The following is a 22642-nucleotide window of genomic DNA, read 5'->3' as shown; positions in this document are numbered from 1 at the left end:
TGGGAAAGGTGTATGCTGGAGCAAAAGGTCACATCTCAACTTAATAATATTTGTGGGCATTGAGGCAGAACAAAAATTAAAGTTTGAGCCTGGGAATCTCAGGAGGCAGACGGACTAAACCTGCCAAAAATGCCAGTTGCTTGTAAAGCCCCAGCCTGGTGTTAATCTCTTGCCAAACAAGAAGATAGCAATAAACTTACCAGCCACGTTACTGGTGCTGGGCATCAGGGAGGAGAAGGAGGAGGCCACAGATGAGTGCCAGGGCTGGCGAGCACCTTGCTGGCCAAAGGCAGTGCTCCCTCAGACCTCACTGAATGTGAATTCTGCCACTGTGCAAGGCTTGAAATCTGAATGTTTCCTGACGTCCCACGCTCCTATTAAAAATAAACCGAAAAGGTTTCCAACAAAGCACCACGTTTTATATATGCCAGGAAGAAAATGAATTAAAAATGCATATCTTTGTTTCTTCCTGACAGTATCACATTGATTCAAAGCAGTGAGCAAAGCAGAGAGCAACAATCAGCACTCTGCACAGAGGTGCCTGTAACCATGCAAGGAGGAGGTTTTGTTCTCCAACCTTGGACTATGCTCACTAATCTGGATTTCCATGCACATCTCCCTCCTCACCATGGGGAAATCTCAAGGCCTTCTTCTGTGCAATGACTCTTGAAGGAAGAAAGCTCTTTAAATCATCCCTGACACTGTGGAAAAATCAGGAAACTTTAATTAAGGGAGAAAAACAAAAAGCCACCCACAAGTCATTTTTGTACTTACTTTCACTAAGTGCAAAACGTACTTCACAGGAATTTCATCCCACAGGAATTTCCAATATTTTAGTATTTGTTTCTATTATGACTGGGGACAAAATGTTGAAATATCAAAGCATTTTCACAGGATGAAGTGTTCTGGGAAGCAGTGTTTTTTACGTCATTTTGACGTGTTTCAGGCTTGAACTTGCACCTGGCTGAGCTGCCCAGCCATCTCCATGATAGTGCCTTGTGGTACCAGGCTCCTTTTTTGAGCAGCTCAGAACATTCAGGGCTTCCCACCCAGCATTCATCACCAGGTCCCATGGCACCACACGGAAATCCAACAAGGCAGAAAGCAGTAGCTCAGCACAGAATTCCCAATCCAGCCAATGGCTTGGTCTGTGTAGGAGAAGGAGCCATCAGATCTCCTTCTGTGCGAGCTGAGCACACAGAAATGCTCAACACAGCTGAGCCCAAATGTTTCATTTCAGCATTGTTGGCCTTGTTTATTTTTTAGCAGAAATGATGGAGAATTCTTAGCCAGCTGTATCAGTTTATTGGTCTGTCAGCACTCCAGGGATATCCCAACCTCAAACTGCACAGCAGGACTGCACCCCTGTTGTCTTCCCTGGAACACAGATGGGAGGAGGGTGGGGCTGTGGTGGCCAGCTTTGGGAATGTCTGTCCACATCAGCATGTCCTTGGTCTGGATCCATTCCGAGGGCTGGATCAGTCCATCTATTCCCTCCATCACCATCTTCAAGACATCAGGCTCTTCCACTGAATCTTGTGGTTCATTTGTCCCAGACCTGCCCTCAGAGTTTTCTAGAGGTCAGAGCAGCAAGTAGGGTCATCAGGAAGAAAGTTCATCTTTGGAGGAAAGGGGGGAAACCTCCTTCTCAACAAAGAGCTGTAACAAAAATTCCCAGCGGGACAAGAGCCCTTGTGCCTTTTTCTGCTGGCCAGTCTCAGGATCAGGCTTTACCTCACCTGAAAAGGATGGCAGAACTGATTGTGAGCTTTAATTTTTCAAACATGTCTGGCCTAAAAACTGCTATTGTACATTTTCCATTTCTGATACTTCCTCACATCTTGTTTTGTGCTTTCCAACTATTGCCTTTCTGGGAATTCAGGTGATGTGTGGCTTTTGCAGGCATTTCTTTGCCTAACTTCATTTTTCCAGACATTTTTGGTATCAAGAAAAATAAGTCCCACTCCACATACACACTTTTTCTTTCAAACCTCAGTTTCTCCTGGAGCATGTGTGGATCAGTAGCTGGCCAGGACCACACACAGCTCTTCTAATATCCCAGCCTGATGAACAAGAAGGGGATGGAGGAGACAACCAGCACACTGTGCAGAAAGGAAGGAGATGAAATCCAGCCATCAAAAGGAATGGACTGTGCATGTTGTGGGCTTAATGAGCAAAGATAATTTGTTATGTGTTCCACCAGATAATTTCAACTAAGATAAGACAAATTTTAAGGGCCAGACAGTGGAAGGTTTTACTTATGAAAAGACTGGGCAAAATGTCTGTTGGAGCAAGTATTAGTTGATATTGATTGGGAGGAGGCCTTTATCTTTCATAATACTACACTAATTCAAACCAGTTCACATTTCCTTAGAGACTGTGGTAGCAAGCTCAGGCTGCTACAAGAACCAGGAGTATTCATCTGACCAGACCTAAATCCTAGAGATAATGTAACCTGGTCAGAAAGCACCTGAATTATTGATGGGGTAGTTTATTAATTGTACCACTGGTGTATCATCTGCCTTTCAGGTGTCTGATCCCACTTCAGCCCAGGACTTCAACCCTTTTGCTTGCCTCAGTGCCAAGAACACTGAGTCCTGTGAGCTGGAAAAAGCTGAAGCAAATGGCTTTCTTTTTAGCTAATCATCAAGGAAATCACAAATTTGCAACTTTCCAGTAGCTTTAATACTGCACAACTTAGATAAGCTGGGACAGATCCTGACATTTTGCGTCTTCAAATCCATCTGAAAGGTGTCCAGTAGGAATTGATGAGGAGTCATTCCATGTGAGGAATAATTTGTTGGTGACAGAGAAATCAAATTGAGTACTTCTGACTCCTGCAGTAGCACAAAAAACCCAAACAAACAAACAAAAAAAAACAAACGAAAACAACAAACAAACAAACAAACAAAAGCAAACAAAAAACCCCACAAAAACAAAAAGAAAAACTGAAAACTTGTGGCATCAGGTTCAGGGGTTTTGTCTCAAAAAAAAAAAAAAATCGTTGCAGTTTATTTGAAGAAGACACCAGAGAGTCAAATGATGCTTCTGAAACTATATGATTCCTAAGGACTGCAGGAATCAGAATTTCCAGATGAAAAGCGCCACCACAAACTCCAAGAAGAAATGTCCACAAGCACTTACAGAAAGGGACAACTGCATCCTGAGCCACCCTGTCTGCTGACTGCTGGCCCCAGCTTTGGGGGAGATGTTCTCTGGTACCCAGTGTGGCAGAGAAGGGTTCCATACCTGACAGATCAGGTAAAATCACTCTTGTGGTCTGCTCACTAGATACACTTTTTCAGGGTAATTTTTCCTCTATCCATAACTAATTTATTTTCTATGCAGTTGTTTCCTATGTCTGCCCCTAGACCTTGCCATTGCCTCTCCTCCAACAATTCTGAGCACCTTCTTTGATACTCCATGCTAAACTAATTCTTGCCCTGGAGACCTAAAGGGCACTAGAAAAAAATATTTCCTCATATTGTTTTTTGGGATTGCCACTCCTCAGATGTGCTGACTCCACCATTGTAGGAAAGGTGAGTCTGGAATGAGGAGCACCTTGTTTGCAGAGGCAGCACTGGGAAGGAAGAACAGCATAGATGGAGGAGGAGTGGGGAGACCTCACAGAAGTGCTGCCTGATTGTTGAAGGTGGCACCAATACCTCAAAGCAGCAACTTGCACAGATCAATGGCAGCACTTTTAAGAAAGCTCTGTTTGCTGTGCATTTATCACCTCTGGGTTCATGTCTATAGGTGATGGCCACAGGATCACAGGCAAGCAGAACAGAACATTCTCTAATATCTTTAAATGTGGAGCCCTTTGACTCAAACATCTCTTTATCCTTTCTGTCTGTCTATATCACCTGCAAAACTGGAGGTCAGCGTGCAACAGCATCTACTCACAGGTGAGTTTGCTTTCTCTGTATCTTCAAAACCAAAAATTTTAAAAAATAAATTGCCAGCACAGGCACAGAAGTACCAGAACTAATTTTCCAACAGATGCAAGAGACTGTCAGCTAACGTAGGAAATTAAATGTTTAAGGAAATTATAGAATAAAAATATAAACTCTTGAATGGGAGCCAAAAAATACAAATTCCATCATTTATCAAAAAAAAAAAAAAACCTCCAAAATAGGCCTGAAATGTGTGGGGAGAGCTGAATGAAAGGCTATATTCAGGCAGCAGCACTGTTTGGCTTACTTTTTGGACCTTTTCCCCTTATTGATGCTGTTGGGAGGTGCTCATTCCAAAACCTCTAATGCTGTCGTGTTCTGGGATGAGTTACTAAAAGCAACCATTCTTCTACATATGAAAACATTTGATTATTTGCATGTTCGGTGTCTTTAATGCCTCTTTTGTGCCTCTGTTTTTTTGTGGGGGAAGGCAGATGAGGGACCTTGAATTTCAGCAGTATTCTGATATAAATTTCCTCTGTGAGAGGGAAGGCAAAGAAGGAAAAGTCTTTGCAAGGCTGAAATGGAGTTGAGGAGGGCTGGATTTCTCAATTTGCTTGCAGGGTCTGATGGAGGTGTTATTCAGGACTTGTGCAGTGCTGCCAGCCCTGAAGTAAAGACTCAACTCTAAAGCTGAAGCATTTCCTATCATTCTTTGAGCCATGTGACAAAAAATGCCCAATCTGAACCATCCCAAACAGTTGCTGTAGTGGTACAAATTCCAGCACTGTGCACAGGACAGATGAAGGGCTCAGAAAGCTGCTCCTCAAGCATCTCCACACAGAAAGGGGTGAGGATGTGCAGTACTAGGCATGTATTTTGGGGCTGAAAACCTCCTGGCAAGTCACAGCAGTCAAGTCAAAGCTTCTATGTGGCCATCTTGGCTCTCTTTTGCAAGGTTGCAGGAAAGCTGGAGGCACCTGGCCAGCCACAGACATGTTCCCAGCATCAGGAAATGCTTTAAATACTATCCAACTGACCTGTGAAACTCATTGCTACAGGGCATTACCAGGAGTCTGGGAATAAAGAGATCATGGCTTGCTCCTTAGCACACTGGATGGCACTGAAACAGTCTGGTGCTGGGGACATCCTCCCCTTCTGTAAATGCAGGCCAGAGCTTGGCTAAAAGTGCCAAGCTTTGCTGTGCAGATGGATAAGAGCTCACAAATGGCCAGTGGAGAAGTGGTAATTCATTATGCCATGATACTTCAACTCCTTGTGATTTTCTTCCCACATACAACAAACCTAGCAGGAATCCAAAAGAGAATGGCTTGCACTTATGGCTAACAAGATTAGCTAGTCACAAGAGCCAGAATTAAACAAACAAAAAATAAGATGTTTGCATAGAATAAAAGTCCTCAGAGTTTAAACCAGTGAATGGGGATTAGGAAGATGTTTCTCTGAAGTTCAGCTGTTCCTGAACCCCTAAGGTGTGCTTCATCTCCTCCCAGAGCCTCCAGCCCATGCCTAGGAAGAACTGACATGTGCAAAGCACCATCCTGCTTCACCTCAGAGAGAATGGCTCTGCAGGGGACAGCCAAAGGAGAGTGCCCTGATGAATCCCACAGTGATCCACGATAACTCCTCAGTCTCTCTGCATCCCATTTTTGACTGACCAGTGTTTGGCCCTGGAGCTCAGGATTTACCCAGCAAGGTGCTCCCGCAGCTCTGAGCTGCTCTGGTTTTCTCAGTCCCTCCGACTTGCTCATTTTACTCTGCTTTTATTGGAGCTTTTACTATCGGTGAATAAAGAGCCCAGCTTTGCTTTCCCGGGACAGCAGCACCATCTAGAGCCCCCCCTGACATGTGCAGTCCCCATCTGCCTGCGGGAACGCCTTCCAGCCACAGCTGAGAAATACAAGGGACAAAAATAATGTGCAGGTGTTAGGGTGGAAAAGAGAATGTGGCAGACTGAACAGCACCTCTGGGGCTAGTAAAGCTAATGTACAGTCATATACAGCTGGTGTGTTGCACTAAAAGCAGGGAGGTAGGCTTTGTACTGTTGGAGGCAAAAGGGGTGTGATTTGTAGCTGTAATGTCGTTCTCAGGTAGCACTGTTACGTATTTGGAGGAAAAAGCTCTTCAGGGGTGTGTGATCCTTGGATACTGCTTCCATGATGTAAAACGGGGGAAGCAGCTTGGGCAGAGCTGTACAGGCAGCTGGTGACAGAGCCAGGGCTGCAGCCTGTAGCCACTGCTCCCAGTTTCCCAGCCAACAGCGAGGTCATTGCTGCTTTTCCAAAGGCAAACAGAGAGGCTCACTGCCTCCAGTGTTCTAAAAACACCCACCCAGTTCAGATGCACAGTTCTTCCATGCTCCTGGGCAGGCAGGGGTGCTCTGCAGTGCTTCCAAGGACCACTCAAGGGGCAAACTTATATCCTGCAGCAGAACACCTTGGGAAATCACTCTGATGTGCCAGTGGAAGAGAGCTGGAGAAACACAGGTCTCTGGGCCATTCACTTAAGAGTTGGGCTCCATGATCCTTGTGGGTGCCCTCCAACTCAGAATATTCTGTGAAATTCGATAGGAATGGATTTGTAAGACAAAGCTGTGAGATAATGCTGGCAAGCAGAGCATGCCCCATGCTCACAGAGGAGAGCAAAAGTGAGAAAATGCTTCTTACATCTACCTTCTAATCTGAAGGAAAGCCTGCCTCAAAACCCATCACTTCAAATTCCCTGGGCTGGCCTCTGTAGGATTTAGATGGACAGGGAACCCAGTACCCTAGACATGAGTGTGGACTAGTGTGTGCTTCTCCAGAACAATCTGGAAATGTCATTTCCTCAAATCTGGGTTAGCCAGACGCTGAGGTTTGTATAGGAAAGGATGGTCCTGCATGGCCCCAGTGCTAAAGCCACCACTGAGGAGGTTACAGCAGCTGTGCACATCTGCACTGTGGTACACGCAGAAATGTGGGAGGAAGAGCTGGGTGCACCAAAAAAAAAGGAACAAACTGTCCTAACCTAGCCTGTTTTTGCAATAAATCTGTGTTTTGTTTTGCTGCTACAGGAGCCATGGACTAGTGAACACAAGGAACAGATAGATTTCTCCCTCTCCTCTGCAGAGAGCAGGACCTGCTGTACTGGCAGCAGCTGAGCCAGACCCTACCAGCATTCATTAGACAGAGGTCTTGGAGAACAGATTGCACCTTATGGCTACATCCATACTAGAATCCTAAATGGAAAAATACCCAGTTTATGGTCCCATGAGTGTCCTTGGCGTCCCACAAGATGCTGGGGCATAACAAAGCAGCATGAGCCAGGAACTGTTTTTCCAATAGGTAGTGTGGATGGAAACCTTTACTCCTCCTGAGGAATTGTTATGAGCACTTTAGGGAAAGTGGTTATATGCAGTAGAACACCACAGTTTTGGGTATCCAGAAGCAGCAAGACACAAGTCCCAAAGCCATAACTGCAAAAATCCCTGGCAGGAGGGAGCAGAGATTTCCCAGGAGATGCTGAAGTGCCAGGACCACGTGTCTTTGATCTCGTTCACTGCCTCGCTCCCTGAGTAACAAAGGGCTGTATGGGAATAAATCAACATATTCATGGAAATGCTAATTGCAGCTGAATCTGGGATGGACTAAAATTTACACCTTCTTTTAAATTATTAATTCTACAACCCAGTTTGAACTGCACTTGGAAAAATTAATGAGAACAACTACTATTTTAAAGATCAACCATCCTTTCAGTGGCTTTGATATTTAGATTAAAATAAAAAGTCAGCTAACTGGACAGAGCCCCATTTCAACATCACAGCATAAAGCATTTTAAAATGTGCCTTTTTAAAAAGAGGCAGAAATGCACTTCTATTCCTATTTCTCCCTAGCTGAACAACTTGCAGGAATGTGTAATTGGCATTTCAATGCCCATGTGCAGTGACCACGTTCTTGAAGTGTCTGTAACTATACATAGATAGATAGATAGATATATTGATTGATTGATTGATTGATTGATTGATTGATAGATGTGTGTGTGTGTGTATATGCTGATTTCTTAGCACTCCTCCCTGTGCAGAGGAGTCAGGGTGTTACCTGTTATCCCATTCCAATTTCCCCAGCCCAGGATGGCTTCACAATGGATTTTAAACCTCTTCAGCTCTTTCTTTTCTTTTTAGATGGCTTAATGAAGCCTAAGGTAACTGAAGCATTCCCTCACACCCACAGAGCCCTCAGCCTTGCCTTGCCTCTGCCCCCACTGAAGCCAGCATGAGTTAACCAGTGTCAAAGACCACTCCCTTATGGGAGTCTGTCTCAGGAGGGGATGATCTTCAGGCACAGTCATGAAGGTTAAATGTGTCTTACAGGACTCTCCTGAGGGCAAGAGGAGAGGTGAGAAACCAGGTTCTGGATCTTCCCCACCTGATTCCAAGTTCTGCTCATTTTCTTCCTCAGAATAAGTTCCCAGTCCCCACGGTGTCCTGCAGCAGTGGGTTCCAAATGCCACACCAGCACTTGTCACTCAGTCCAATACCTTGTACGAATTACTCCCAGGCTTTGGTTACCTAATGTAGCCTAGTTGTCCAGTCTGCCTTCTCTTGTCAGGCCATTCTCCTGACAGGAGGTTTTTCCTCCCCTTTATTTTATTTATGGTTATAGTCACATTCTCCAGAGTGACGGTGTACCCCACTGGAGACCACTCAAGCCATCCGAGTCACATCTGCATTACACCCATGCATGGTCTAAATCTGCATTAGCTGAGTAGTTCTTGAGCTGGAGATATTTCCAGTGATAGAGAACTTGTGATAGCCCTTGGAAATAATTTTAAATATTCACTATTTCCTATTTTTCTATTGTCTTTCCTTTAAACATTCTGTAGGACTCAAAAGCACCCCAGTTGGGTCATTTCAGCCTTTGGCTGCCTGAGGTCCCAGCCCCAAATGGTTGTTTGTCACAAACACTTCATACCTTCATCCACTCCAAAATGTTTGCCTGGAAATTAAGACATTTGCCAATTTCTCCATTACAGCCTATTCTCATTTCTTTACATGTCTTTGTTCAGGATAAAGTGAATCTGTCTCAGGTGACAGCTCAAACCTGAAGGTGATTTAATTGTGGCAAAGCCCAGAGCTATTATAACATCTTAATCTAGAATATAGCTCTACTAACAGAAAAGGCTCAGAGACTAGGGCCAGGAATGCATACACTTCTATACTGAATTGAACTTTTGGTGTGTTGTCATATAAAGAACTGTTTAAGTGGAATGCTAATCTTCTTTAAGGTTGAGCTGTAATAACACTGGGATACCAAGAGGCTGCTGCACATGAACCACCTAAGTCAGATCTCTGCAGACCTTCTGCCCTGCAAGAGAGCCAGGGAAATTATAGCACTGCTGGTGTCAGAGTATGAAAATATATTGATTTCTGATTATTCTGAATATCCTGATAGCTCTGATTATCTATGCATGCATATGAAAATTAGCTCTGCAGCTTCATGTTACACAGGTATAGGCAGAGACTGGCTTTGTTTCTCTTGTAGGAACCTTGTGGCCGAAGCTTCCAGGTGGGACCAGAGAGGCCCCAGGGACAGTGGTCCTAAGTGACACTGGTGCAGGCACATGGCATACAGCCCCACGGGGATGGAAGAAGGAAAAGGCCAGAGGATAAGTGGTGCTGGGATGGCTCTGGATTTACCACCACCAAAAGGAGGTCTAACCTCTTTCAATAACTCCTTGTGGGCATATTCCAGACAATTATGGAAATCAGCCATGCCTTACAGCATGGGAATGCAAAAACCAGCTCTGAGCTCCCCTCGGCCCTTCTGGGGTTTTGACCCACCCCATCCTAAGGATAGGATGTTGAGAAGGTTGAATCCCCCTCCAGAAATGCCTTTCCCTCCCCAGGGACCAGGCAAAGGGAAGACAACAAACTCATGTCAAGCACGTCCCCACTTTTAAAGAGCTGCAGCCATCAAGAGTAACCCCCCTCATCCTCTGTGAGTGTGAAAGAGCCCTCTAGGAGAGATGTCCAAGGAGGGGGAAGATGCCAAATTCTGGCTGAGGACACGAGCCCACAGAGGGTTTTCAGCCCCAGGAAGGATCTCCAGCTGTAAGCCCCAGGCCCAGCAGTCCCCACACAGCTGTGGGAAGATGCTCACATCACTGCTGGAGGTCAGCAGGCTTCTCCATGCTTCAGCTTCACCATGCCTGAAGAGCATCTGGTTCTGAATATCTCACCAAATAAAAACTTCAGTTGCTTAAAAATAATTAAGCAGAAGGACCTCACCTCTAACCATGGCTTCACGAGCTCGCCCTGCACAGGCATGGCTGGAGTGAGTGGCCAGTGGTTGAACTGGGTAAACATGCTATAAAGTAAACACCAAAAGTATCAAAGTAAATAGTATGTTTTATAGTTGTTATATTTATTCTGCTGAGGTGTTTTGATACCGGATTCAAGGGGTAGAAGTTCAATTCACTTAATGGGAACTGGCTCCAGTATAAATAATACCCTTTCAAGCTTTGTCAGCCACTGCTATAAAAGGGATGGCAGGGTGGGTAAACACACCAGCTCTTCAGTCTTGCATGTTTATATTCAGTTTCGCAGCCACACTGATTCCAGCTCTCTCTAGATCAACATGCCCTTGGTGTGGGGCTCTGCTCCTCAAGCTGCAAGCCCTGCAGTCAAGTGCATAGGTGAGCTTCTCAGGTTCTCAGCTGCTGACAAAGAGTATAAGCTCTCCCTCTGTCATAGAACATCTCAATAGGGCAGAAATACTAGAGAAAAAAAATGCATAGTAAGCAAGAACATTAAGATTGGAAAAGGCCTCTAAGACCATCAGGTCAAACCAGTGGTGGACACTGCCAAGTCCACCACTAAACCATGTCTCCAAGTGCCCCATCCACACATTTTTTTGGACACTTCCAGGGATGATGACTTTCCTAGACAGCCCATTTCAATGTTTGGCCACCCTTCCGGTGAATAATTTTTTCTTAATACCCAATCTAAACCTCCCCTAGCACAACTGGAGTCCATTTCAAACACTAACATAAAAAAGTCACATAAGCCTTTGCTGCTGAAGCTTTCCTCATGCCTATTGGCTTTTCTGCAAGAGAAAATACCAGGAATACAAACAGGCTCCCATTTCATTTACTGCAAAAACAGAGCTTTTAACCAATGGTATTATGCAGCATACAAAAAAAATTAAAAGAGCTGAAGACCCTAAAAAAACTTAGCCAGGCCCAAGCCTACACAGCAAAGCACCATGGGATTTTAGGTCCGTATAAACCTTTACCAAAGAAGCATAGAAGCAAGTGCCTAAATTACAGCACAGGCCAAGAGAAATAAGACAAAAATATGTGAAAGTCAATGGAAATGCACTGGGGGTTGGAGGGCTCATTGGCTGCTCCCTAAGAAATGGTTTCCTGTGTTTTTAAACGTGCTAAAGAAGCAGCCAAAGAAAACCTGTGGGTTTTCATAAAGAAAACCAATGAGAGTAAATGTCTCTCCTTGGTGCTATCACACAAAGAATTTCACATTCAATGCCTTGGGATAAATTTTTCACATCAGGTGTGTCCTTCACCCTTGGGCTGGCAGATATCCAGCCAGGCTGCCCACAGGAACTGGCAGGACCCTCCTGCCAGGTCGTGTCCAAAGAATTCCAAGGTGAAGGTTTTCTCCTGCCAGGTCGTGTCCAAACAAATCCAAGGTGAAGGTTTTCTCCTGCCAGGTCGTGTCCAAACAATTCCAAGGTGAAGGTTTTAAAGAAGCTGCTGCTGGGCACAGGAGCAATAGGTTTCTACTGGGCCATAAATACTCACCCCAGTTCCTCTGCTCTCCTGGCCAGAGCTATCCTGGACCTGTGCTGGCAGCTCTCACTCCACTTGCGTGGATATTGGGCATTCTCTGACTTCTTCCAGGCACATCAGCCTATGTGTCTGTGATTTATAATGATGTGGGTCAGACCAGAGGTGCTCTGGAGCAGTGTGTTGGCAACAAAGCAAACCAGTGCCAGAGCTTCTGGAAGGGATGGATTTCTGGAGAAAAAACAAACCAAACAACTTTCAGGCCAATGTGGAAGCAAGCACATTGTATGTAATGGGCAGATGATGGGATAAAGGGGAGAAAAACAAAAATACAATGGATTTTACTTCCTCACTGTGATAAAAAGCATGTGAATTGAGAATGATGTCCCCAGGAGTGCAAAAGCTAAAGAGTCATTTGATGAACACTGAAACTCCATCAATGGGAAGAATGAAAAAAGACTGGAATGCTTTGGAATTTGGTTTCTGTTGTTGGGGCTTAGGTTTTTTGGCTTTTTTCATTTGAAACCAAAGAATGGAGGACAGAATAGAGATTTCTGCTCCACAGCTGAGAACTTTGGCATCTGCATACAAACCAGGAAGCACAAATGCTTCCTGACTCGAGAGAGACCTCTCTGTGGGACCAGGATTTTCAGGAGGAATTACTGCAGGCAAAAAGTAAGACCTGCAAACAGGAAGGCCATTAGAAATATCCAGGGTGAGGATGTCATCAACAAACGTTGGAGCTGAGCAAGGTCACAGCTTCAAGTGAAGGGAGACTGGGAATGGGGAAATCATCTACTGCAGGGCAGTGCAGGGATGTAGAAAAGTAAAAATGAACTTACATTTTGGACACCAGAGCAGGGGAAGGAATTGTACTTTGTGTCCCAGCTAGTTCTACTTGCCAGAAGTCAGGCAAGGAAAAAGTAGATTTTGTGAGTCCTTGGAACCTCCAATACTATGGCAGATGTTCAAGCAGGTCTCAAGGCCAGGTGGAATTGGACAGGGTTAGAGGATTTTTCCCCTCCAGTCCTCTCTCCTCCATGTAAATATTCTTTTACTCCAGGACAGGATAAGTCAGGGGAGAGGCTGTCCTGAGCTGTGGCTCTGAGGATGTGCTGCCTCCCCATGGAGCAGAGCAGAGCAGGACAGGCTGAGCTGATGTCTCTGGCATCCCAGACACTGACAGAAGAGCCTGCACCCTAAAGAAAAAGCAAATGTGAAGTACCTGAAAGCTGGCATCTCCCTGAACATATCCTTAGAGGTAAATCTCAAAGAGGAGTCACAGAGACAGACCCAGCTGAGGATGAGGCCAGCCCTAAACTACTGAAACAGAGCTGAGCAGCCAAGGCCCAGCGTGGGGAAAAGGCATAAGGATTAAACAGCCAGCAGCCCCCATGGACTCAGGTGAGGGAAGAACCCTTGAAGGTTCCAGTCCTTTAGCTTCATGAATGTGGATCCATCATAACTCCTCACCATTCCAAACTCCAGTTATGAGCCTGACCAACACAAGGAGCCCAATGTCCCAGGAGCTGCTCCTCAAGTCTCCTCCTCCCCTTCCCAGAGGTGTCTTCTCCAGGAGACCTCCCAGACCCCACATTTCACAGCACAGAAGCCCAAACCAGCAGGTGCCATTTCCCCAGGGCCCCAGACTGAGCAGCAGCACTGCTGTGCTCGCCCTGCAGAGGAGCCTGGCTGTGCCCTCACCCCTTGCCCCTCGTGGCACACGTCAGCCCCAGCCCCATGGCCCTGGCAGTGCCCAGCACTCGCTGGCAGACCTAGGGCAGCCTCCCTGCTGGATGGCTCAGAGTGTTTTAAAGCATATTCAGCTTTTATATTTGACGTGGCTTGCTATGCACATTACAGCATAAAGGATTTTATTCGTTCCCATTGTTGCAATGTTTATTCCCCAAACTCTTTTTAATAGTGGGCTTTTGACAAAGTGTTTCCCCAGCACTGGGAACTACATACACAGCCCAAAGCAAACACTTGCAAGATAAACATCCTTCACATCTCAGGCTGGTCCTAACCCCTTGGAGCTTGCCATTACCTCCCTTGGAGCAATTCAGCACAACTTAATCAAAGTTAAAAATGATATTGTGTGATTTTATTTTTTGTACTTGCTCAGAGAGCTTTTATTGGCAGCTGCTGCCAGGATCTGGGACTCTGCCAAATTCCCTGGATATATTGCTCCAGTGTGGACAAACAAAGAAGGCCTATTTAAAAGTTTCTTGGACACAAATAAGGTAAAAAACAACAAAATAAAAAACAATGTGTAATTATTTATTTCCTTTATGAAGGGCCTCCTTCAGAGTCCTTTGAAATCAGTTCTGGTTTCCACCTACTAAAGTCACCCAAGTGAATTATTTAATATTAATAGACATTCCTGAACCAGAATGCTACAACCAGAGGCACAAAATCCAGGGGGAAAAGGCCATCTACCTTTCCCTTTCATATTACACTTCCTGAGCCAAAATACTAATTTTAGCTCCTTGCCTTTCCCAGTAACATTTGCTGCTTCTAAACACAACCCAAAAACTTTGTAAATTTGTATTTAAATTATTTAAGCAAAACTGCATTAATTCAAAATTTTATAGTAATTAAATATTAAGGCCCCTGTCAACAACACATGTCTTTAGGAGCCTGGGTTGATCTCCCCACCTTTGGCATTTCTGCACGAGTGCTGCCACATTCCCATGTCCTTTTGCAGGTAATGATTGCTCCTGTGTGTGACACTGTGGGCCCTGTCACCTTGCTAAGGTCACTGCCATGGCAGTGGCTCCTTCAGCAGTTAAAATGTCAGAAACACAAAGGCACTGCTGAATCCACAGCCTGAAATTCACCCCTTTGCACAGCACAGCCCCTCACCCCATGTGCTCTACAAGAGGAAGAGGTGGAGAGAGGGAAAAGTAGGGAGAGGGACAGAGAGAGAGGAGAGAAGGAGAAAGGAGAGGAAAAAAATATCTCAATTCAACAAGGCTATTTGGCAGTATTTTGGAGACAAAGTGCCTCCTGTCAACAACACACACAATGTGCTTTTGAAAAAAATGAACATGTACATGTAGTTCCTTGGCAATTGGAAACAATAGTCAATATACAGACAAACAGATTTTGGAACATATGTTTTTGAACTCCCTAGAAACTGCAGCTTTTCCATTTTTTTTTTTTTTCAGGTCACCAATTTATTATGCAGAGGCAGTCACTTGCTAGTGTGCACAGTCCTGAGTCACAATAAAGAATAAGGGAAAAAACCACCCCTCTCTCCCAGCAGAAAAGTCTGAGAGCAATAGAGGGCTTAAAAACAAGCTTCTTGTTTCCTCACCAGTGGCTTCAAAAAAGAGATTAGGGAGTAAATAAAATCCCTGTTTTGCTTCTCCCTCTCAATCAGCAAGTTTGTGTCTGAGAGAGCATCTTAAAACTCATTTAAGAAGTTCCAAGTTTGAAAATTCCAAGTCAGAGTAAAATTCAGGTCATTTGCAAGAATTTCTTGGTCTCTGAAAACACCTGAATTCTCACCTGTAATAAATAGAAAGAAGGAGGTGAGGCATCTGCCTTCTGTGCTAGACCATCTTCCCCACCTTGACTCCAGCCTGGCTCAGCAGGTCCTTGTGTTGCCTGTGCCCATCAGACACGTCAGCCTGCTCCCAGCTGGGACCTGCCAGAAGCTGCCTCTGCCCATGGACACACTGCACTTTGGGCAGCCTCAGGGACATGGGCACAAGGGCTGGAAACCCTTCCAGCTGTAATTTGGCTTCCTCCACTCCTGGAGACAGAGACAGCCCAGCACCTGCAGTGTCTGTGCCAGGGACAGGCACCAGAACACCCAGGGACTTGTTCTGTGCCTCACAAAGATGCTGCTGTCTTACTCTAGCAAGGTGGGTTTGATTCCCCTTATTTCTGTGCAAGAAGATGTTGGCTCTTGGTCACTTTTGTCAGGATGGATGTGACTTGGGCTAGGGTGGAGGGGAAGAATTGAGACTTCACCTCACTGAGATGATGTTGGTTTCTGTTGGTGCTAACCCAGTCGCCCAGGTTTTGCAGTGGGAATAAAGCAAGCTGACAGTGCACAGTTTAACAGTGAAGGCAAAACCCCCTGACTCCTTCACACAGCCAGCTGCAGATGGTGTGGAATGCTGCCTTGAACTTTGCTCTGTCTTCTCTTGATTGTCACAAATTCCCAGCTCAGATCCCTCTAGGCACTTGTGTGGATGTGGAGACACACTCACTGCTAATCCAGGGACCCACAGCCCTGCCTGGGCCACATCAGAGGACCTTGAACCCAAATTGGCCCATCCAGTTAATTTCTCCTACAATCTTTATAATCTTTAAAGCCCTTACCTTTATATTCTACTCATTGTTAATCAAACCAAAACACAAGATGCTGTTGGTTTTACTTGCAAGATTGCAACTGTAAATCCCTTTTATCCATTTCTTTGACACCTTCTGAATTTCACAGCCACAAATCACAGCAAAACACAATTGAAAGATGCAGTCTGAAGTAATTACTTTGTTGGTTGCCAGGAGGATAAAGTTCCTATAAATAATATTCTTTACAATGCTGAGAAAGTGAACATTACTGTGAGCACAGCAAGTAATCAAGCACACAGTAATGTCACACTTGGACAGGCAGTACAGCCAGCCTTGTCCAAAACAATCAACCTGCTTTGCTCCCTGTCCATCCATGCAAATCAGCTGAAAAACACCTGGCACACATGCAAAGTGGTTTCCTGTCAGTGGATCAGGTGTTCTGGTCAGTGGTGTGTGCTGGTTTTGGCTGGGCTAGGGTCAAGTTTCTTCACAGAATCTGCACTGGGGCCGTGTGTGGTGCTGGAAGCAGTGTTGATAAGCCAGGGGGGTTTTGTTCTTGCTGCCCAGGACTCACACACAGCCAAGGCCTCTCCTGCTCCTCACCCCAGCCCAGCAGCAAGGAGGCTGGGGGTGCACAAGGAGCTGGGAGGGGACACAGCTGGGGCAGCACCCCAAATGACCCAAGGATATTCCACACCATAGATATGGCATCAGGCTCAGTATATAAAGCTGGGGGAAGGAGGAGGAAGGGGGGTTGGTCGGAGTGGTGGCATTTGTCTTCCCAAGTGACCATGAGGTGTGATGGAGCCTGGCTGTCCTGGGCATGGCTGAACACCTGCCTGGGGAAGTGCTGAATTTATTCCCTGCTCTGCTTTGTTGCACACACAGTTTTTGCTTGATCCATTAAACTGGCAGTATCCCAGCCCATGAATTGTCCCACTTTCACTCTTCTGAGTCTTTCCCCAAAACCCACTTGAGGGGTGAGGGAACAGCTGCATAGGGCTGAGTAGCCAGCTGGGCTAAACACCACAGCAGATTTTGGGGAGCTGGTGAACCCCAGTGGGGCTGTGAGGGGCAATTCACATCCCTGGCAGTGCAGGGCATGGGGGGCTAAGACTAGGCTGCCTGACAAGACCACTGCTGGTTTGTAGTGGGATCTCTGAAATAAACTTATCATCACCTGCCTGTGAACCTCTCTCCTCCACAGCACATGAAGATTTTGGGATATCACCTGTATGGTCAAGTACCTTGGCTACTTGTACTCAGGAGACAGTCAGGCCTTGACTAAAAGTTGTAAACCTATTTTTTACAGAGGGCTTTGAAACTTTCTTCTTGTGCAAAGGGGAGAAGTCAATTCTCTGCAGCCAGGTTCAAGCTCAGAGATCCCCAACAACACCAGAGACCAGCAGCTCCAGTCTGATTGCACTTGCCACAAGTGGCATTTTACCCACCCAGTGCTGGGATAAAAATGAATAGATGGATTTTAAAAACATGCTTAACTTCCTAGCAGAGAGATGCACACTTCATCTGCTTCTGATGTCCTAGGAAGCTGTGGTAAAACAGCAAGGAGTGAAACCTACAGATATGTGCATATACATATGGACACATGTACATCTATACATATAGATATGTATCAGAGATGAGCAGAAAAAAGACAAATATGCTGCCAATATTTCCAGCTGCAGTTCTTTTCCTGACCAGGTTATCATAGATGCTCAGATTAGATCTAATCCTAGAAATTAGGATTAGGTACTGCTAACCCCCAAGGTCTCTGGGAGACTCATTTCTTTCCAGATGGGATTCTTCCTCTCTCAGGAGCCAGCCAAACAAAACCAATGTTTACTCTCAAGTATACACAGATACTTCCTAATTTATTTTTTTGTGTGTGTGGTCTGAATGGACATAATCTTCTCAGTCCAGACCAAGGACAGCTCATGGTACATTCACACCTGGTATAGATATTTATCACACACACATTTCTCTGTCCCTCATTCGAGATCACCAACTGGTGTCACCACCAGCATCCTCCCTCTGCCTCTGAGCTCTGTCATTATCCAAGTGCTTTCCCAGGGCTCCTCAAATGGGTTTTATGGTAAAACAGGACAACAGCACTTGGAAGAATGAATTACAGATCCCTGCCAGACAAACAGACTCCAGGCTGCACTTTGCATAATTGTCACTTCAGGGACCTCAGGCTCCAGAAGGAAGTTAATAACTCTCACTGCTTGTGAAGAGCCACTCCAAATCCTGAGCTGGAGTAATGGATTTGTTAGTACCAGCTGCCCTGGGCTCTGTAAAGGGATGCCCATGAGGTGCTTCTGCCTTTCTCAGGGTCCTAACAGCAGCCACACCTTAGAAACTCCTTAAAAGCACTCATTTTACAGAAAATACGGAGCTGCTTCCATTTAATTTTGAAACATCACATTTTGCTCATTATAAGACTGTGATGTTTTACCACATGCTCTAAAAATAGACACAGCTATTACATGGCTTGTCGCAGGTAATGCAAAAAGCACCCAAAAAATTTAGCTCAGGTTTCTTTTTGGAAAGGGCATCACCTACATTAAAGAGTTAAATCCACAGCAAATCTACCAGCCCTGCTGTCAGAGATTCCAGTGATACTAGATCTGGTCTGGAGACTTCAGATTTGGGACCCAGATATGAGTTCTATTGTTTGGAAACCAACTGCTAATCAAAACACTCTTTTGGAAAGGATTTTATTTATTTACAGAAATCTCCATAGAAACTACAGCAGAGAGTTTTCAACCAGATGTGATGCTTCATTGTTAATTAGTTCATCTATTGGAACAACAGCTTTCCTATCATGAGATCTGGGCAGCTAAAATGTGAAGTACTAGCTCCAGGCTGCCCCTCAGATGGAAAATATTAGCAACACACTCAGCTTTTGGAACTGAAAACCTCAAGAGTGTGGTGTAAAAGCAGCAGACACTGTTAATCCCCTGACACCTCCATGGAAAAGAGAGGTACAGAGTACTAGAAGTGGTTTCTCCAAGAGTTTGTTACTACTCAACCCAGATTCCTCTGCTCAAATTCCCCTCCTATCACCTAGGTCATTACACCCTGAAATGAACTAAACCCCATCTTCGCTGCAACATCCAATAAACAACATTATTTACTGATATTATGGATTATATTTGGTGACTTTCTGCGTGTAAACTCTGGGGGCCAGGGTGAATACCATGAAAAAAGATCAGAGTGGCAGCAGATGATGCCGTGATTGGGAAAACAAAGCAGTCATTGCATTGAGTCTCCTCAGCTTAGGAGCCAGGCTGGGTGTGTTTTTAGACCAACATTTACCTCTCTTCCAACCCAAACATAGTTCTCCATGTAACACCAACAATGCCTTCAAACAGAACAGTGAAGCGTGGTGCTGTGATCATAAATACATTATCAGCTGTCAGGCACAGGCTCTCACAAAACTCCTCAGTGTAAGCCAGGGTAGCTCTTGTCACTCGCCTCCCAAGCACAGGCCAGTTGGCTTTGCCAATGGAAAAAAAGCATGGAATGGTGTTTAAAATGCCAAGAGACAGACAACCAATGGAACTTCCTGCATATTGAAATGTTGCATAACTTACTTCCCCAAAAATGTTCAATTCCTGGATTTACCATCCACTGTTGGTTTGTTTCATTAATGGTACCTGTCCATTAAGTTGGAGACAAATCCCAGACATGGAATTCATGGGAAATATTTGAATTTACTCTCCACCTTGACTGGCACCTTCCTGAGCTCCAGGAAGCCCAGTCTGTTCATACTGACTACTATGGGCTGCTTGATCCCCAAAGCTTTCAGTCAGCTTTGTTCTCTTTTTAGCTGGTGCATTCTCCAGGGGAAATAATGGATAACTGCTCTGAAGAACTTATTCAAAAGGAAATGGGTTCATTGAATTTGACACACACATTTACTTGTGGTGGGAGGGGGTGATATAGGCTCTTGATTTAGGGAAAGAAATTATAAGACACTGGAGAGAAGGTATTAGAAGAAATTAAAAAGAAAAAAGTAAATCAGTTAACTGGGCTTCAGGATACTATGTTGCTTAGCAAGCCTGGAAAACAGAGATTTAAAAAACCCTTAAATTACTCATTAGCTAATTCAGTGCCATCCTGTACCATTTCCTCCAGAAGAATCTGAAGTCAACCCTGGCACTGTACAAAAGTCATCAAGTTTGGGGCTGAAGTGATACAGAAGTTAGTCCTAAAGGGTTTGATCTTCCCCACATAGTCTTAAACTGCAAGTAGAATTAAAGAGAGGAAGATTCACCACATTTTTATCCCCAATGGCTCTTTCCTCAAGCCAAACAACACCAGTGAGCACACTGGTGCCACAGCCTGTGTCAGCCCCACTGAACAGCCACAGCTGGGCCACTGAGACCATCACACACACAGCCAGGCACGCTGGTCCCCAGCTCCAGCAGTGCTCTGACAGGGGCACTACCAAGGGATGTCTCCTTACACACCCCGAGCCAGGAGAGGCTCCACAGAGATGAATAAAGTTACACCACAAACCTCTTGAGGGCAGCAGAACTTCATTGTGAAACCCTCTCACAACAAGGAGAAAAAAAACCAAAAAAAAAATCAGGACATCACCAAGCAAGACAGCACCAGCAAAAGTCTGGTAGCAGGAGCTGAAAAGCAAATAGTTAATGTAAATTGCTGTTAATCTTACATGCACCATGATCAAAAATAGGATAAAATTCACAAGGAACTTCCTTCCCCGTGACCAATACAGAGGATTTACTTTGTCTGTATTAGATGTGCTGGAGAGGAAAAGAAATCTATAAGAAAGTAGTTGCTGTGACTGATCCATTTGTCAAAGTCAAACCATACAGATCTCTCAAAACCATAAAAGGATTAGTCATGTCATGATCTAATGACTTTTAAAGAGATGGAGAGCTCCTCATACAGCCAAAGATAGCATGCTGAAATTAAATGCTTTTAGCGTTTGTTTTCTAATGGAAACTAGAACTAATTCCCCTTTTCTGCTTTAAGATATTCTGTTGGATTTTGTTCAGGTAATTAATTCGTCCTCCAAACTGAGTAAAAAAAGGAGACTGTTCATTATTTCTCTGACTTGCTTGTTTTAATTTTTACAACAGGGAGGAAAAAAATACTTGATTTGGAGGTGTAACTTGCAACCTAAGAAGTAGAGCTGCATGTTTAGAAGTCCAGCTGAAGTCTGAGTTTGATTCAGCCCTTGCCCAGTTTTAATTTCACACCAAGGTGACTCCTGAAATTCCCTCCTGTCAAGCTGTAACATTTCTTTACATACTCTGTGCTGTCAAAACTGCACAACAGGACTAGAAAATTGGTCAACATATAACCCACTGACTCTAGAATCAATCTGGAGAGATTCCCTGACTCCAAAGATATTTAAACCACAATATCTGAACACAAGTATTTAATTATGCAAGAGACTAAAGTCTGTGCTTGGACCATGATGAATGTTCTGCTGAAAATTGGTTTTGGTGGAACAGGAATGGAAATGGCTGGGAAGAAGGTTCAGTACCTTTGCTCCACCTTATCCAGCTCTGAGATAAAAACATCCTCCCAAGTACTTCAGCTGCAAACAGGCTGTCTGGAGCAGGAACTGTCACCCTCTGTTTGTACAGCACCTAACAATTTTTCATGTAAGTAATAAATAAAACTAAGCAGGCAGAGACACCAAGTAGCATAACTTTTCTGTCCTATAACCTGCTTGCAGAGCAGGGAGTTCATCAGTAGCAATAATGCAAAAAACAAGACAGCTTAATTTTTATCTTAATAAGCAAAGACTAACTAATCCTACTGAAACCTGTTCCACAAAACAGTTCACACAAATTGACTAATATGTATTAGGCACCTCCCTTGTACACCATAAATGTGAGTTCTGAGGGGACTATCCAGCATTAGGATAGTAACAATTCTTTAACTAAGGAAGGCAACACTTAAATGATGCTTTCAGGTAGGAATTACACAACACCAAATTCTTACAGATGGTGTGTGTGTTAAGTTGGAAGTACACATTGCATCTGCAGAGAAAAATCAACCATTCTCTCTGAGCAGTTTAAAATGCAGAGGCCTTGCCTGGCCCCCAGCCTTTGGCAAGGAAAATAGTTATCCAAGGCAATGCATTGAAGTTAAGCCTCAGGGGCTCATACATACAAAAGCTGCTCACTCATCCTGCTCAGTGCCCTGGCATTTTATAGCCATCTCCATTCAATCTTGCTTTCCATGTACTGTCAGTTTTCTTGTAGGTACTGACACAAGCAGAAAACAAGAGAGCCCCCAGCAGATTTCCCAGGCAGGGGTCACAGATTACAGTAGGAATGTGGCAATTTCTGGTATTTAATATCAACAGGCAGTAAATAGTCAGACAAGGTGTAATTCTTAATAAAACTTTTGATATCAGACAATTTTCATGTAGCAAAACAACCCTTGCACCTGTATCTGGCATCCTTGTCTCTACCGGCTTTCTGTACTCATTGCCATCAACACACTGGGGGTGGTGGTGTCTGTACAGCTGCTGTATGCAAGAAACAACAAAATCCATTTTAAGTCTCGTCTCTCTTCACTCAGTAAACTGGACCAGAGATATGCTGCATAAATAGAAACCCAGGGGGAAGAGTAGAAAGTCATTTTACCCT

Source organism: Lonchura striata, chromosome 4 (assembly GCF_050655825.1).
Source record: "Lonchura striata isolate lonStrDom1 chromosome 4, ASM5065582v1, whole genome shotgun sequence".
NCBI lineage: Eukaryota > Metazoa > Chordata > Aves > Passeriformes > Estrildidae > Lonchura > Lonchura striata.
This window is presented reverse-complemented; position numbering follows the sequence as displayed.